Source organism: Parasteatoda tepidariorum, chromosome 8, assembly GCF_982258835.1.
Source record: "Parasteatoda tepidariorum strain Cologne lab strain chromosome 8, Ptep-v5.0, whole genome shotgun sequence".
Classification (NCBI taxonomy): Eukaryota; Metazoa; Arthropoda; class Arachnida; order Araneae; family Theridiidae; genus Parasteatoda; species Parasteatoda tepidariorum.
In genome coordinates this window covers 37,302,319-37,320,280 of record NC_141762.1, presented here as the reverse complement: position 1 = coordinate 37,320,280, position 17,962 = coordinate 37,302,319, and the positions used below count along the sequence as shown (strand labels likewise).

At 27.9% G+C, this 17,962-nt stretch overlaps 1 protein-coding gene across 1 annotated transcript in view; it reads left to right on the top strand.

Moving 5' to 3' along the window:
- Positions 1-13,387: 13,387 nt before the first annotated feature.
- LOC107440528 (protein phosphatase 1 regulatory subunit 14C) overlaps positions 13,388-17,962 on the top strand; it is a 48,281-nt gene continuing 43,706 nt past the window's right edge. The window contains exon 1 of the mRNA XM_071181505.2: positions 13,388-13,521. The gene's annotated coding sequence lies outside the window, so the exon portion shown is untranslated. The remainder of the gene's footprint in view (positions 13,522-17,962) is intronic.

The window sequence follows — 17,962 nt, the reverse complement described above, 5'->3', positions numbered from 1 at the left end:
TATTCTTCTTAATTTATTTCAAAATATTTTGACTAAGATTAATATTTTGACAATTTCTATTTTCTGCAATAAGTCTTATTTATTGCGCAAAAATATCTTTGGTTAATTTTAATAATTGTCTTGAACCTAATTTTATTACTTTTATACCTTAAAATCTCATTACAGTTTTTCTAATTTTACAGAACTAATATTTTTATTTATTTGTTTTGATTTCATAAATTTGTAAAAAACAATTTACCACTTTTGATTAAAGTTCAAGATATTGAAATTAACTTTAACAAAAATATTTTAAAAATTTCTTTATGAAATATTGGAATGAAAATATTTATATATCCTGTTAACAAGGTTTGTTTCTTAATTCAATATCACTTTGATTGATTGAATGAGGTCAAATTATAAAGGTGTCAAATTAACTTCCCATAATATTTAACATTAGAATCATTGTAAAGAGATTTCATTAAATCTCCTGATTTATTATCAACATCAATCACATTGAAGTAGGATCAATATTATCAAGAGCAATTTGATTGTGAATAAAAATTAAAAATGCTTCTTAATTTCCTCAATCAAACTGATTTTTGACGTCATTAAATGTATCTTCAATATTTTAATATTGCTCTTGTTTTTTCTTGCTTAAATAACAAATCAAAACAATCTAGTCGACATATTTTTCTTTTATGATTTTACTAATAATTATTACTTATATTTTAAATTTCTTTATATCTGTTATTATTTCATGCTTTTAAACTAGTTACCCATGTTAAATTTGAGAAAAAAACAAAAGAATATTTCTTACTAAAAGAGTATACTTTAATACTTGTATAACATCATACTGAACAAAAGATTTAATTTTCCTTGTTAAATAGGAAATCTCTTTATATGGGTAATAATTATAAGTGGGTCGAATAATTATAAGTAAGTACTTGCTAAAAGAGTATAATTTAATACTTGTATAACATCATACTGAACAAAAGATTTAATTTTCCTTGATAAATTGGAAATCTCTTTATATGGGTAATAATTATAAGTGGGTCATACTGTATCATTTATTTATTCAAATGCCAGAAATTTGGCCATTATCCTTTGTCTTGGTTCCCAATATCCTCTGCAGGGGATCGAAATTGTGATGGCATGTCTTCGGATCAACCTCAGGGATGTTTCCCAGACCATTGCCAATAGCCCATTGTGCAGCTCTAGTGCGATGTAAATAAAGTACCTACCTACCCAATACAACTGAAGTAAAAGAGTTTAACGCAATGTGTTTGTCAATATGCTTATAATTCATAAGTTGTCCACTGAAGAGTCTTTAAGACCTGTTTTTAAATACTGGACATTTAAGCAATGTGTTTAGTTAAAAGACTAAATGCTACTGTATGTGGGAAATCTGAAAGAGTGGAATTTGAACATTTGAGACACTCTGTGGTCTTTTCCTTAGCTTCGTTGTGTACCGATCATTACAATTTTATAATCCTTTTCTAAAATTTGTTTCATATGATTATTGTAACACCTGAGCTGTACTTTGTCAAAGTAAAATACTTATCCTCATAAGAATGATCATAATCTTTGAATCATTGTTGACATGGAAGGCGATGAAAAGGCCATTTGTTGATTAAGCTAAAATTTTTGTTACAAATAGATTTTAATGCCAAGAAAAAATAAATGAGACTAGTTTAGGGCAATCGTCCCCTGAATATAACTCTAATTACTATTTGTCCTTAAAGCAATGAACACTGTGGTATACAAAAAATTACTTTCATTCCAGTATAGCTATAATCCAGGTAATTTGGGTATCGAAAAGTGTTGAAGTTGCATTGTAGCTAAGTATTTTTAAATGTGTTATTTTATTCAGATAAATCAAAAATATTAATAATTTACAATGAAAAAAAAAGTTTTTCAGCAATTGATGACAGACTACTTTTCGTAATCTTTTTGTGAATTTATTTTAGAAAATAAGTTTAGATTCTACAAAGAAATCTGGCTGCAAAATTTACTGCGTCAATATACAGCGTGATCTCCAAAAATTAAAATTTATGATCGTTCACAAAACATTCACTTAAAGAATATTTTTGTAATAAATGGGCTTAATTTAACATGTAGTATAAAACAAATCTTGTTTTGAAAGGTTAACAAAAATTTTATACAAAAAAGTTTATGTTGTTTGCTTCACTTAAATTAAAATTTTCTTAAGTAATGCTTCTAAGTGTAACTAAAGTGCTTCTAAATAATGTCTGATACAGCCTAAAACCAAGTAAAAAAACCCCTAAGAAATGAATAATAAAAAAACGTTTTTATTGTTTTATTTTTTTAAGTTTTAAAATTTTTTTAAAATTAAATTCAAGTTTGTTAAAGGAAATTGTTTTGAAGTTTTTTAAAATCATTTAACTTTAACTAAATTTCTGCTGTTTGCAGACTACATTTTCTAGTATAAAATTATAAAAGTTTTACAAAGACTAAATTAAATGCCTCAATGTGCAAGAAGCAATTCGAATTTAAGCACATATATTAATAAGCATTAAATGCATGTACCCTTTAATTTCTTTTGTCTCTTTAAAATAAATTCGTCTATTCTTGCGGTTTAATACTGTGCACAAACTGTACATTTAGAAACTTAAAATTTAGAACATTTGTAGAAAACAGGGCAGAGAATTTATCAAATGAAGTTTAAAATTTAAATAACTAATTAATTGAATTATTTTAAATTAATGGTTTATGTAACAACTAATACAAAATGAGTAGAAAAATTTATCAAGCTTTTTTTGTCCATATAAAATTTGTTTTAAACTTTAAATTTGATAGGTGGGTAAGATACAGTGTTCATGTATTATAAAAATTTAAAATTCTTAGGCATTCCAGCTATAATTCAATAATATTAATTACTATATTTTTCCATGTTTTAAATCGTATATTTTATAGTCTTGCTTTATCACTCATATAATGAGCCTGTCATTATTAACTTTATTAAACGAAAAAGAATAAAATGGGCAGGCCACGTTATCAGAATGGACGAAGACCATACCACGAAAAGAGTTTTTAATGCCAGACCAGTTGGCACACGGAAAAGAGGCGGGCCGAATTTGAAATGGATGGATGGCCCAGGAAAAGATCTTTTGCTCCTGAAAACTGGAAAACACTAGCAGGAAAAAGGTTAGCGTGGAAAAACTTCTTGAGAAGGCCAAGGTCCACCCTGGGCTGTCGAGCCATTGATGATGATTTTATAATCTTAACTTTACAATAATTTACTCAAATAGAATTATTACTAAAAGTAAGCACATTAACAATAATCTCACCAAGTCTCCCTATCTAGTGTAAGAAATATTGGACTATTAAAAATCAAAGCAATTACGTATAGGTTTTAATAAACTTTACTATTTGTGATTTTAAATGTTCACTATTTTGTTCTTCTCAATAATTAAGGTCAAGAATTACTATCATTATATTATCTTCTATAATAAACTTAACTAACAGTGTCCAATATAATGTTACTTTTTTTTTGCTAAGCAGGAACTATAAACTTGAAATTACAAAGGGTGTAATGAAATATGCACAGTTAGTGCAATGGAATAAAAAAATTTAAGATTTGAGAATTATTAATTGTTATACTTGTAGAGAAAAAAATACCATGCAGGTTGCTCTACTGGTCACAGAAATGCAATTACAGAGTTGAGTTGTTGCAGAAGCTCTGGTCGATGTAAGTATATATGGGTCATTCTCACGAAAACTGTCATTTTTCAGTTCATAAAATCCCAAAAAAGTAAAGTGAATAAAAAGCTCTGAAACTTTCTATATTAATAGAAATATGTAATGGCATTATAAAGAAAGTATATATCCTATAAATTATACTTAATATTTAAATTAATTAATTTTTTAAATAATTAATTTATAATTATTAATTTATAATAATTAATAATTAATTTAATACATAAATTAATTAGTTTAATAAATCAATTTATTAATTTATTTTTCAAATTAATTAATAAGTAAATTAATTATTTTCACTATTTAAAAAGTGAGGGACTGACACTAATAGTGAGGGAATGATATTTTATTTTAATACATGTTTTTATCTAAGTTACATCTACCTAAAGTTTGAAAATGATAACATACTAAGTATATCTAATATTTATTATAATTTAGTCTTATATATTTAATAGTTTTTACAGGTTTGGGAAATAAAATTGGCTGGCACGATTAAACAAAAAGAAGTTTGATAATATACTCATCGTGAATCATTCCCTCACTTCAGCGTCATTCCCTCACTTTATACACTAGTGAGGGAATGACGAATTCAATAAAATTTACAAATAACAGTTAGGCCTAATTAATTTCTGAAGTCAATCACATACAATTATATTCGTACAAGAAAGCAACATATAATTATCCACTTTCTCGATGAAGTTGTATTTTATTTTACTCTAAAAAATGACATGAGGGAATGACAAATGTAAAAAATTTTACCTGGTTTGATTCATTCAAATTTATTCCACAGCAAAGCTTCTTTAAGTTGAAGATGGAAACATACTGCAATTTTATTCTATGATGCCAGTTGTTAACTTCTGAAGTTTTTATTAAAATATTTTTATTCTAAGATGATTGCAGGTGATAAGAACATTGTTGTGAGGGAATGACGCGAAACACTGGGGACAAAGTTTAAAATAGTGCTGTGTTAATATTTTTATCAGAAATTAAATTTAAAATTTATTTTCTGAATTCTATATTTCAATATTCTCAAATAAAAAACACAAATTTGTAAAAAAAAATTTTTTATTTCAGAAACAATTTTTTTCTTTTTTTAAATCAGCAGTGGGGACAAGTGAGGGAATGATATATTGGTATATTTTTATTACCTAAAATTAATAAAAAATAAAAATTGATAATTTTATTTTTATTCTTTTGTTAGCTTGCATTCTGAAGGACACTTTCCCTGAAATTATTTTTTCGTAAGTTGTAAAACGAACATAAAATATACTGGGGACATGAAAATGACTGTTTTTGTGAGAATGACCCATATATACTTATAGTCGGGTTTAGACTGAAGTGTACCTGCCCGCGGAACGGGCACTCCACTTCTTTATCTGAGATGATGCCCGAAGGCGACTGGAGTACTGTGTTTATAGCAATAAAACAAGAGAAATATTAGCATGCTGAAGGGGCCATGTTTGTTATATAACACAAGCTCTTTATTTATTTATTTTTTGAAATTTCAAATTTTTCGGAAGTTGATTGCAATTTCAATTCCTGGATATGATTATTTGGCGAATTTTTTTTTTTTTTACTTCACGTAACATTTTGCTTGGCTGCACAAAATCTATAACATTTAGAAACTTGAAACTATGAAGGTATATAGAAAATGTACAGAGAGTTCGACGAAGTAAAAAAAGAATTAAGAATCCACAATTAGTTCGAGAATTATAGTAACTGTTAAACTTATAAGGAAAACATACTATGTTTTCCCTATAATATCATAGTCCGCTGAAGTGCAACTACGGAGTAAACATTTGACATGCTGAAAGATCCTTTTTTTAATAAGCCTAACGTGAACTTCGTTTCAAAATTCCAATTTGTCCTGTATTGCAAATTTAAGTGCTTTTTCGTGACTTTTTTTTAGCTTTAAATATAGACTATATTTATGGATTGTTGCAGCAAATTTATTTTTCCCTCCCGAGGTGTATGTTTCTTAAATTGTATGAACTCGAGCGTGTTTAGATGTCAATCAGAAATAACCTTCCCCCCCCCCAAAAAAAAAAGAGGGAAATCGGGATTACATGTTGCCATTTACATTTAGACTGGGATTTTTAAAAATAAAAAAAAAAACTTAATAAATAGCGTTAGAAACCGTTCCCTATATGAATTGTTATAACGAGTAAAATTACTTCTCATTTATTTATTCTAATTAAGTCATACAATCTGTATTCCTTATTCCTTTGATTAATTTGTTCACGTTCAGATATTATTTTTCAAATCAAGGTAATCGTGCATTTCATTACGATTAACATATTAACAAAATGCTCTTGCATAAAGCTACAATAATTGTATATTTTGAATACAAAATGTTCTGCATTTTAGGGGGAAAAAACTGCTGAATAAGAAGCAATTCCGGGGATTGGTGTGCAAAGCAAAAAGGAGGGAGCCTCCCAGTTAACAGAAAAATTTGTAGACTCTTTTAAATTTTAAAGCTATTTATTCTATTATTTTCTTAAAAATTAATCTTACAGCGAAAAATTTCCTAAAAAAAAATAAGCTATTTTTCTCATAATTTTTAAAGCTCAATTGGCAAAAGAAAAGTTTCACAAAACATTTAATGCAGGGCCGGATTACCCATTAGGCCAGACTAGGCCATGGCCTGGGACCCCCTTAAAATGGATTTTTTGAAAATAAACTTAAAAAAAAACAATGATTTTTCAAAATGTTATGATTATTTTTTAGTTCTAATTTAATAAAATAAAGTAAAATTTAATTTATTATTATTTATATTAATTTTAAAAATGCTTTCTTAAATGAAAGGATGTATAAATACTTTTATATTGGAATAAATAAAAAATATACGAGAAGAAAATTTAATCTAAGGGCCCCAAAAATTTGAAAGACCTAGGGCCCCGCGTAAGCTTAATCCGCCCCTGATTTAATGATATAACCATAAAGATTGAAATTAACAACATCAAGTTACCTCTCGACTGGAAACAGGAAAATTTTGGAATTCTCAGGAAATTCGAAAATACTACTGGTCAACCTGGAATTCTTAGGGAAATTCACAATTACCTCTGGAAAAGGAATAAGCATTTGACAGTATTTAGCAAATGACCACACAAAATTCATTGAATGTCTTTCAATCTGTTATTACATTGAGACTGTTAAATGATCTATTAAAAGTTATTTAGTTGTGTTATCATTTTCTTAGCAAGTATTTATCATCATTGCTACTTCAATAAATATTTCAGTTACGTTTAATAAATAATTATAGTTAACACTTTGAATTTTTTTAAACAAGTTTTTTTTCTTTTCTATATTTCAATTCAATGGACTTTATATCTTTGAAAATCGATTCAAAATCGAACTGATTTTAAGCTTGTAAGATAGAAATTGTAACTTTTTGTTACGTTTTGTAGAGTGAAAAAAAATTTGTGCCAGAAATTAAATAGAAAATCTGTTCCTTATGTTTATAAATATATGAAAATTTAAATTGTATTTAAAATTGTGCTAATATAATTCATAAAAAACTGTTGAATTTTCTCTGAAAAATCTTAAGGAATTTGGCTCTACCTGGAGAATGGGCATTGACCTTCCATTAAAACATTTATTTTTCATCAGTTTAACGTTTATTTTTTGTCTCAGATTGAATATCTTAAAGGCAGATGGAACGAAACTGATCAAATTGCCGTTAACATTCATTTTCAAAATTATTAGACCTATTAATGCATTTTGCTACCACCATGAAAAAAAGTCAACAACCTACATACAACAGAGCTATCATATTTGTTTATTTTTCAGAGTTCAATAAATCAACACTTAATATTACTTAATATTATATAATACTTAATATTAACTTAATTATTAATACTTAATATTATATCTTCTACTAAATAAATATTATATCTTCTACTAAATATTATACCTTCTACTAAATAAACTATATTAAAACCTGTTTATATGTTATTCAAGTGTTGTTATGTTGTAACTAATATCTGTTTATACATTTTAATTGCTTTCTGTTACCCATTCTTTTCTGCATCATTCATAATTTTATTAATGTTTAAGTTAGTTAAGGATGATTTATTTTATGGTTAAGTTCTGAGATAATGTTTCCGTGTTTGCTATGGTCATTGGAAAAAATTTTACAAAATACTAGCAAAAAGTAATGTTTCCTTTGGCGCTTAAACTTTTGAATCTGTTCTTAGCTTTGAATATTAAAGATTAGAAACTAATTATCAAAATACAGTATTTTACCAGAAATAAGAAACTAAATAATGTTTGCCAATAATCCTTTTACTGGCAAAAGAGATATTTTTAAGTCACAGTTAATCTGTAGAAAAACTAAATTTTTGTTATATGAAACTCATATTAGGTTATATTGGTCAATGATTCTGAGACACAGACCATAGATCTGATAAGTTTATTTGGGTATCTTTGAGCGAGAAATTTTTTCAGGACGAGCAACATAAAGTGACTAATGGAAAAGTTTATTAGGCAGAAATTTATAACTTTTTAAGGACCTGGATATCACATAAAGAATGGGATACAGAAAAAGACCCAAACTGCGTAGGCAGTTGCAGTTGAGAAAGATTTTGGAATCCTAAAAGTTAAGAACTGGAGGACCATTGTCAACCAGAGAGTTGCTTGGAAATCTCTTCAAAAGAAAGCCTATTGATGAGTAAAATAATAATGCAAGTTTCTAAAAATTAAGCTACTTCGCAACACTTCAAAGAGTAAATGCTAATGGTCGTCAAGATTGAAATTCGTAGTATGTAATAGTGTCAACCTTATTAGCGCATTATTTGGCTTACAATTATTTTAAAATGTACACATTTTGCTTGTTTAAAATCATTACTAAAAGTTCAAAAAATATTAAAATATTCTTAAAAAATCATTTTATTGACAATAGATAAGCAAGCAATTCGCACTTATGAAGTATGTATTCTTACGAGGAACTACATCATTGCAGACTGGGAGAAACATTGTTAGTGTATTTGGATCTACTCTTTATAAGCAGCAGACAATATCGGATTGGTTCGTCAAATTAGGTACAAGTAACTTTAACCTTAAAAATTAATCCACATGATCGCCCAGAATCAAAGGTCATTAATGACAAACTAAAGGTCACTGATGAATTTGACCTTTCTTACAGTGCCTATGAATAATTATCGCAACTATTTTTGTAACATTACTTTAAAATTCACATACAAGATAGACAGGTGTTCAGGTACTATAATTTTTAAAAAAAAATTAAAATCATTTCAGACAAGTGTATTCTGTACTAAGATAATCTTTTTTGTTTTTTTAAGAAAAGGAAAGATAAAAATTTAACTTCTTGTAATATCTCGTAAATGCTTTTAAAACTGTAAAGCAATTAAGCTACTTTAAACCCATTTAGTAATTTTTTGTTAGGATTATTAAACTAAAAAAGAATAATAATAAAAAGATTCTAGACATAAAGAAAAAGAATTTTCTTTATAATGATTGTGAAATGTTTAAAATACTCTCGAATTTTAAATACTAGACTTGCTTTTCTATGAAAGGGCTTAGTTGTTTTGAAGCTAAACTAAATAATATGACTAATCGTCTACGAACTCTTTGAACTTATTTCAAAGAAAATTATATTAGAGTACTTGTTTTTCATCTTAAAAATAAACTTATTGCTTCTCAAATACAAAATTTCATCATAGTATACAATTTTGCATTATTTCTATTATTATTTTTTTCTGAACTTTATTTTTGACTAACTGATCATCCGTTCTCCGTACGGGGTGGAAAAAGTAAACAATCAGTGTTTAACTACGAAAAAAATGCACTAAACTAAAAGGAATATACAAACACAATAAAGTTAAAGTAGTTCCAATTTCTTTAATAATTTTTTTTTTTTGATCCTGAAATGGTTTTACGTTATTAGATTTAAAGAAAAAGAAAACGTTCTTAGTTTTTCATCCCATCATAATAAATTAATTGTATTCAGTATATTTTGGTATAATGTTTCTGTCGAGACCAATTCAAATGATATTCAAAATTTACCACAATCGAACTCTTTTCTTCCGTTCTTTTCCTTTTCTAGGGCCTGTACAAAATCTCTTTTTATAGTGTATAATATATATAATTATATGTAGTATTGCACCATTACCAAAATTGGCATCAATGGCGATTTTAAAACTAGTTAAGAATTATTGACTTCAAAAACAGTTAGGTTTTTATACATTCTCTTAAACGAATTAGTACTATTTCTTCATTAGTTTTGCTTTTTAGTAAACTATTACTAAAACTAAGTAAGCATCATTTGCGACAATAAAAGTACTTTTCCCTTTCGCGAGCTCGTAAAAAACTTCTTTTCATAGTACTTACTATATTGAAATTGCACCATTTACCATAATAGCGAAAGTGCCAATTACCAAAATTGACGATTTTGTATGGTTTCCCGAAACAATTAAGTACCACCAGCTAGCAAGTAAATAGATTTTTTTTGTTGTTTCAATTAGAACCTCTTACCAAAATTAATTAAACATCATTGGCGTCATTAATAGTATGGTGATTTTTTACGCCTCTACATATATTTGTACTAATTATCCATTAATTTTGCTTTGTAGTACATAGCATATTAATTAATTTCAATTCGAACTTGAAAATAATCAAACATCATTGGCATCAATAATAGTACGGCGAATTTTCATATTTCTCCGAAATGTATTAGCACAACAATTTCTCCATTTATAAGGCTTTTCAGTGCACAACTTATTTATTTTTTTACTTCAAATACCGTAGATTTTAAAATTATTTAGTTTTATGGAAACATCTTTTTCAAGCGTAATCATAAACAGATTAAACAAATAACTTGAGAATTGCTGTTTTGTTCACGCAGTTTGCGTATGCTACCACATTCACGTTAATCATTTATTATATCTGATATAACGTATAAAAAAATTAAATACTAAAGAATGTGCAATAAACTCCTTTTTTTATTTAATGAAAGCTATAAGCAAGCAAACACCACTGATGTTATCTTTAAAATATTTGACAAACAGAATCGTTTGCATTTTAATTTATATCAATGGGTTGGGCTCGAAACCAATTAGAAAATTCCACTTTTCAAACGTCTCTCCCGAATGATTTCGTAGAAAATTTGTAAGGATTTTTGAGTTTGAGGGCTAAAATTACCCCTCACTGTCTAAATTTCAGGACGCCGGCACTAACGGATCTGGAGTAATAAAGACACACAGATAGGTAGACAAACTTTTCATTTCATTATTATAGATTAGCAAACTTAGGTGTCCGGTTGGTTTGCCCTCGCGAACTATTTACACTACCCTATAATAATGGAAAAGACAGTTCAATTTTTGGCATTTTTAAGAATTTCTAAAAAAATACTTAGGGAATTATTTTATAACTTCCTGGAATTATTTTAGAACTTTGCTCTGAGTTCTGACATCTTCCTTAAGGATTCGCACATTTTTGGCATTACAATAATTCTCATTCTGTAGGTTTAAGGCGACTGCTTTATGGATTGGTTAAAAGTGCAAATTGCAAAGGGTAAAACTCTTCACATCGTTCAATCATGGTGCTTCTTCTTATGCATCAGTCTCTAAGCGTTGATTGAAAAATAAAAATGGAATTTCGTGTTTTACTTGAAATAATCGCAAAAACAGCAACAAAAAAGTCCTTCGAAAAAAGAAATATTGAACATCGTGTCTTTCGATATAGTAGATACATAAATATAATTACTTCGATCCAGCGAAATACGCAAAAAGTGAAATTTATATTAAGGAGTCTTCTTTTAAACTATTGGGGCCTTAATTTCTAGATTGCCGCTGCACCCCGGCTAAATCTGTCGAGAAAAATGTATGTTTATTCAGAGAAAAAAAAATTTTTGTGTCTGATTTCGCAATTTATAGTACCGTCTCACTTATTCACTAGCATTATTAATGTTTCGTTAAAACTGAGTCTTAGTACGTGGAAATTAGATTGAGACATCAAAAATTATTCTGGGTATTAACCTCTTTTTATAATGTACCGTGCACAAATATTTTTTTTTCTTTTCAAATGTGTAATTTTGACTTAATTAGTGATAATTAAATTTATCGATTAAAATGTGATTATATTAGTAAGACAGAGATTTTTCCAAACGACACAACCTTTTTAATTTTATCTTATGGACTTGAAAAATTATTTGTATTTTAAGATGTTTTAAGTCTAGCAGTTACTTATTATTTAACGCGTGATTCGCGGCATAAAATAACTAACGCACAGTCAAGTATTTAAAAAAAAAAATTCAATGATCACTCGTGGCAGTCACAAAAAGGCAGAATCGTAAATACTGAGATTTGATCATGCTTACAGAGATTAATTAATATATATCTTACTTTCAGCTGGATGAGAAACCTTTCAGACTGTGAAGATCTGCTCTTGAGTATAATTAAATTTACTCATAGTGAATGAATAACTATTTTAACTAGTTAATTTAATGCTGTAAATATTGACGTTATCCTCGTAATTTTGCCAAATTGAGGAGACAGGGAAACTTTTATGTCAAGTATTGAAACTAACTGGGCTATAATAATCTTTGTAGAAAATATGAACCAATTTTGAGTTAGGTACACAGGAAAGATTATGATGAGACTTTCCCAAGATCCATTTGTCAGTTTTATGTCAAGTTTGGGAGAAGTATATTATATTTCTGCTAGCAGGATAGTATAATGTTTAATTTCTTCCATATATTCCCATCCGTTCATGCTTTTTTAAAAGCCAAAAAAAGAGATCATTCTATCAGTAACTATTAAGGAAAAGATATCTGCTATTGCTATGGTCAATCTGATCATACTTGCAAGACCTGCAACCTTGCTGAAAGATATGCGCGTTGTACTGAACTATATACTGCTAATTCCCGAATCCGTCGTAAATGGAAACAAGAAATGCAAATTCTAAATATCAATGTAACACAAACTCTAACTTATTTTGAAGCTAAAGTGAACAAAACTTCTAGGATTCGCAACCAAAACCTACAATAGTAGGTGAAAAGCATTAAAATCTATAAGAATACAGTACGACAGAACAGAAATAGAAGAACGAAAAACGGAACTGAAAATTCTGTTACCTAGACAGAATCTATATCGTCTCAAGTTACTCAACAAACTTCAAGCACTTCATCAAAACCTACAACCACCAAATCTAAAGCAACTAGCAACACTGAAAGTAAATTTTTAAAATTCACTCCTCAATTCTAACCCAAGTCCTTTTGGTTAGAAACTAGTGCTATATTGTTCTAGTCTTTCTGGTCATTTTACTGTGCCGAGCTGTAGTGGAGTTTCATAGCATTTCTTTGAATTAATATAAGATGTTTCGCCAAAAAGGGGTTAAAATTTAATATAAATTAGACTAAACTTGGTTACTTGGGAAGATTTCTAATTTGCTCTCCAGTTTAAATTTAATCCCAACTTTAACAAGCCAAGTCGTTAAATATTAATTTAATAATCAGAATGGTTAAAAAAATTGCCATTCGAAGTTGCATCTAAAAGTTTTCTAATTTGAATGAGAAAATGAAACAAAGCATTTGTTTCAAACGGAGAAACAATTAACTAATTCCCTTCCCATTTCCCTACAATTGGGGGAAAATGCCCACAAACACAGTGAGCTGACCATGTTGTTCCATCATCTGCCTGCAGGGGAATACACGACTTCCAAGTTCAAACTGCCGATCGCAGGCCAAGTTGGTGGACCAAACAAACCAGAAGGTCGTTCACTTCTGATCCGTTCGGTTGTACCTTTTTTTCCACCCGCTTATTTCTTTCAACGCATCTCCAACACAACACCGTCAGTTCCAACAGCAAGGTAAGGTTTCTTTCTTTCCTCTCTCTCTTCTCTTCCTTCTGCTGTGGATAATAGATTGCAATTAACGGTCATTAAGCAGAAGCTGCTACGACTTAAGTAAGGAAAAGAATTCCATGCGACTTATGATTGCATACTGTCAATGAATACTTAGTGTCGTCGCGTGGGCAGTTGTAAAAGGTTACGGTCAAGAATAGTGTCCGGTATCCTGGAATTATTATTTGATGAACTTGGGATATGATGAAACATATTTTTTTCTATCGAATTCTACGCCCACTTTATAATTCTTTAAGGATATAATTAGGATTTTATTTAAAACATAGGCGAATATATTATTAAGATTTTAACAGATCATGGTGCATTGTCTTTTGCAGGATATGCTACATTATTAATAATATTTTCAAAAAGCTTATAAATTAAAGTTTCATTGTTTTAAAACATTTTTTGTTTTGGAACATTTTTCATAAATTAATAGAAATTTATAATCTTAAATTTTTAAGTAATTTTTAAAATTTTATTATTTTTGCTATAATTTAAATATTTTTATTTTTGCTTATTGAATTTAGAAGTTTAATTGAATTTCCATTCAATTGTGCGAAAGTTATCGATAACATTAAGATTTTCCAAAATTAATATTAAAATATGTTTTATAAATGATCAAGTTTTTTTTCTTTTGTTTTTATTAGGAAAAAGGTGTGTTGTTTAAAGAATAATGCCAGTTTAATTATTTTTTTTCAGTAATATGGAGTTTAAAAATTAGTTTAATGTTTCCCAATGTTAATTTAATGCTGCCTAATAATTATTTAATGACCAATTTAACGTTCTTCAAATTATTATATTCCATATTAAAATTTTTAACAGGCTTTAACAGGTTAAGAAAAAAAAGAGATGCAACCCAATATAATTTAACGTAATGGTAATTATTATTACGGATGTAATTAAAAAAAAACTCTAAAGAATTATAAAAAAATATCAAAAATTATCTCTAAACGAATTTATTATTTTCCCCACAATGAAATTATTTCTGGTTAGTTTTAAAGTTTTTTAGGTATTGTCAAAAGTTTTTGTTTAACAACTTTATAACTTGTTGATCAACTTGTAACGTTCGTTTTATGTTTATTTATATAATTCAAAAGATATGATATCCATATATTTAAAAATTAGGTCATAATTATGATAATTCATAAACGAATTGCCCTTGCTTGTTTCAAGTAAATAAAAGAAATGTCTATACAAATAGCCTTACTGTAAGTTTATTTCACAACATTAAAATTATAATATCACAAAAATTTCCAATAACAATAATAAAAAATGAAATGAAAAATAATTAGAATTAGAGAAATTTGTTATTTTTTAAATACAAATTTATTTTTCAAACTATAAAAAGGATACTAATTATGAAAATGATACTCATGAAAAATGATCTTAATTCTCATGGAAATACTAATTACAGTTAATTACTTTCAGATCTAAAATATTTTTAATGGAGTAAAGAATAATCAATTATTACACATATTACAAATTCAAAACGAGCTTTTAATTTTTTTTAAAAATTCTGAAATTATGTAAGTTTGGCTGTGGAATGGTTAAAGAATCTACCAATAGGCGCCCGCAAAGGGTGTCAAGAATGTGCATTTGCTTCTCCTGAAATACCAAAAATTATTATTTGTTGTAATTATTTCCTTTATTTTAAATAATTATTAGTAATGCTTGTTATGTGCTGTACTAAATTTATTCCGATTCATAAAATGAGCACAAAAGTTCCAATTTTCATTTAGTGCAATAATTAATTAATATTTTTTTTTCGGTTAATTGAAGAAACAAAGAAAGGATTAAAATGTAAAATATACAGTCGAAAAAATATACAGCACTGATACCCACTGTTTATTCTTATGTGCTCGTAACATTTAACACAATCAGGTATTTAAAAATAGTATAATCTTTTTTTTTTTGTTTTTGTTTTAAAATTCAAATATTGTTAAAAGTATAAATTTTTGTCAACATTTGTTGGTTCAACAGGTTTTAATTAAATTATTGAAACTGTTTGCGAAAACATGCCCTCGTGTATATATTTCAGAAAGAAAAATTGTGCATGATTTTTGTAATATTTTAATTATTATTTTCCCCCTTTTCGCCGTCCTTTAAAAAAATTCATCGGGTGCTCAAATGGCCAACAAAGATTTCTGTTAAACTTTTTGCAAAGGAGTGTAGAAATTCATTTTACTTCTGGCGTACGAATTTATAAATTTTAATACTTTTTTTACCAATATTTAATGACTTTGAGCTAATTGTCAGGTATGAATCATCAAAATTATTCAAAGAAATTTCGTGTCTTTTAATTAGATTTTGAAAATGCATTTTTTCAAAATTAAGAGATTTTGAAAATTAAGGGAAGAAAAAATGCTCTTATATTATTTAATATATTGTTTGATTTTCACTAATTTACGAAAAACCGCCATGCAATATAATTTAGTATGAGTTATAAATTATTTCCGTTCATTAAATCATTTTCATTCATAATTCTGTTTATTCATTTGGGCGGCGTTTTACTTTTCAAAACATGTAGCCACTTTTTCATGAATTACATTTTAAAAGATAAAAGAAAGCTGATGATATTGATAATGTTAGACTTTTTTTTTTCTTGAAGCATTTCTTAAAAAATGATACACTTTAATAAGATCATTTCTAAAAAAAAAAAAAAAAGGAAAATAAATTAAGAAACATGTGTAAAGTAATTTTCAGAATGTTATAAAATATTCATAATAATTCCATATTTATTAAAAGACATTAATAAAATGCAAATGTGGTGCATTTTCTACGAAAAAAAAGGGATGATCGGGTGGCGATTTGCCGATAATTTTTCAATCGCCACCTGTTATATTCAGTCGCCTTTCGGCTGGTGGCAACCGTTAATTTTGCCTCATAACTAAAGTACTTTCATTTCTCCCCAGAAATACCAAAGTAATAAATTCTTGCGTGAATATAACTTTTTATTCAAGCTAAGAAACATATTTCATTAGATAATTTAGTATGCAGAGTAGAATTGTATAAAATATCCTTATTCGTCACCCCCGGCCTCATTCGAAACACTCTATTGGTTAGTTGAAAACTTCGGATGCGATGTTATTTCAATTGCAGTAAATTACCTCCCACAAGTTGCCAGGGTATAACAGTTGTAACATGTAGTTTTAATGTTTTTGATTAAAAAAAATGACAGGGGTATTTAAATTAATGAGTTGTAGCAGATGTTTCTCAAAATTTAAATGTACATTCAAGAAATTGTCAGCATTTTAAGAGCAAAGATAGAAATTCTAATGGCAAATGTCTGTAAAACCCACTTTTTTTTCTTCTTTCGCATGTTTTTATATCCTTTGTATTAGTTGTACACGACGCGGTTTTCTAATTTTTTTGATAATGATGCGTATTTCCAATTTTACACTGAGAAAAAAAGTTTGGTAAAATTAACGCATAATAATTACATTTCTTATAAGGAAAAAAACAAACAAACAAGCATAGTCCTGGTATAAACCAAAATATACGGTATTTCAATCATTCATTTGGTAATTTTTCTGTCTATAAGGTAACAGTTTACCGGAAATTCAAGTTTTCAAAATTGTAATTTCTTATTACAACATATTTGAGATACGAAAACTCAGAGGCTAAGGTACAGAACTTTCATTGGGTTCAACTGGGTTCGATCCCCAGTTGCGGCTTCATCTTCAGATCTCTGGGTACCAGCTTGTTTGGGGAATAAAGATGGCAATGCGTGCAGTGCTGACCACACTGCCACAATCATGCAGTTGGTCATTAACTCTCTTAATAAATCTCCATGGGACCTCCATGATCCTCCTGGCCCACAACTGGATGTTGTGGGATTGCTTTTCTTATTACCTCACATTTGGAAAAAATACAAACATTAAATTTAACCAAATAAATGGTTTTTATGCCATGGTCTAAAGTATTAGACTAAAATTACCAAATTTTACAACATTTACTTAATTTTATAAAATTATATTTCATTTTTAATTTTATCAAAATCATAACTAAAGTTCTTCGTTAAAAATTACAGAGCGTTTTGGTGTTCCCATAGTGCCAGAAACACGATAAATTATACCATATTCCTGTAGTTTTGACCATACTTTTTTTCTCAGTGAAGTTAAGAAGAATATTAACCAAGTCATACTACTTAATAAATGGAAAAAAAAAGAACCTATTAAAATAGTTTCGTTTCTATGTATTTTCAGGACTAAATTCATAATTCACAAACTTTATTTGTACATTTTAATTTCAATTTCCTCTTATAAAGTATTGAAACACACATCCCTTTATTTTAATATAATATTATCTACATTACAACGCATTTTATCTCGATCGTTACTCTTACGTATCTCATGTAAAAACAACAAACGAATATAAATAAATACCTTCTAGACTAAGTAGAAAC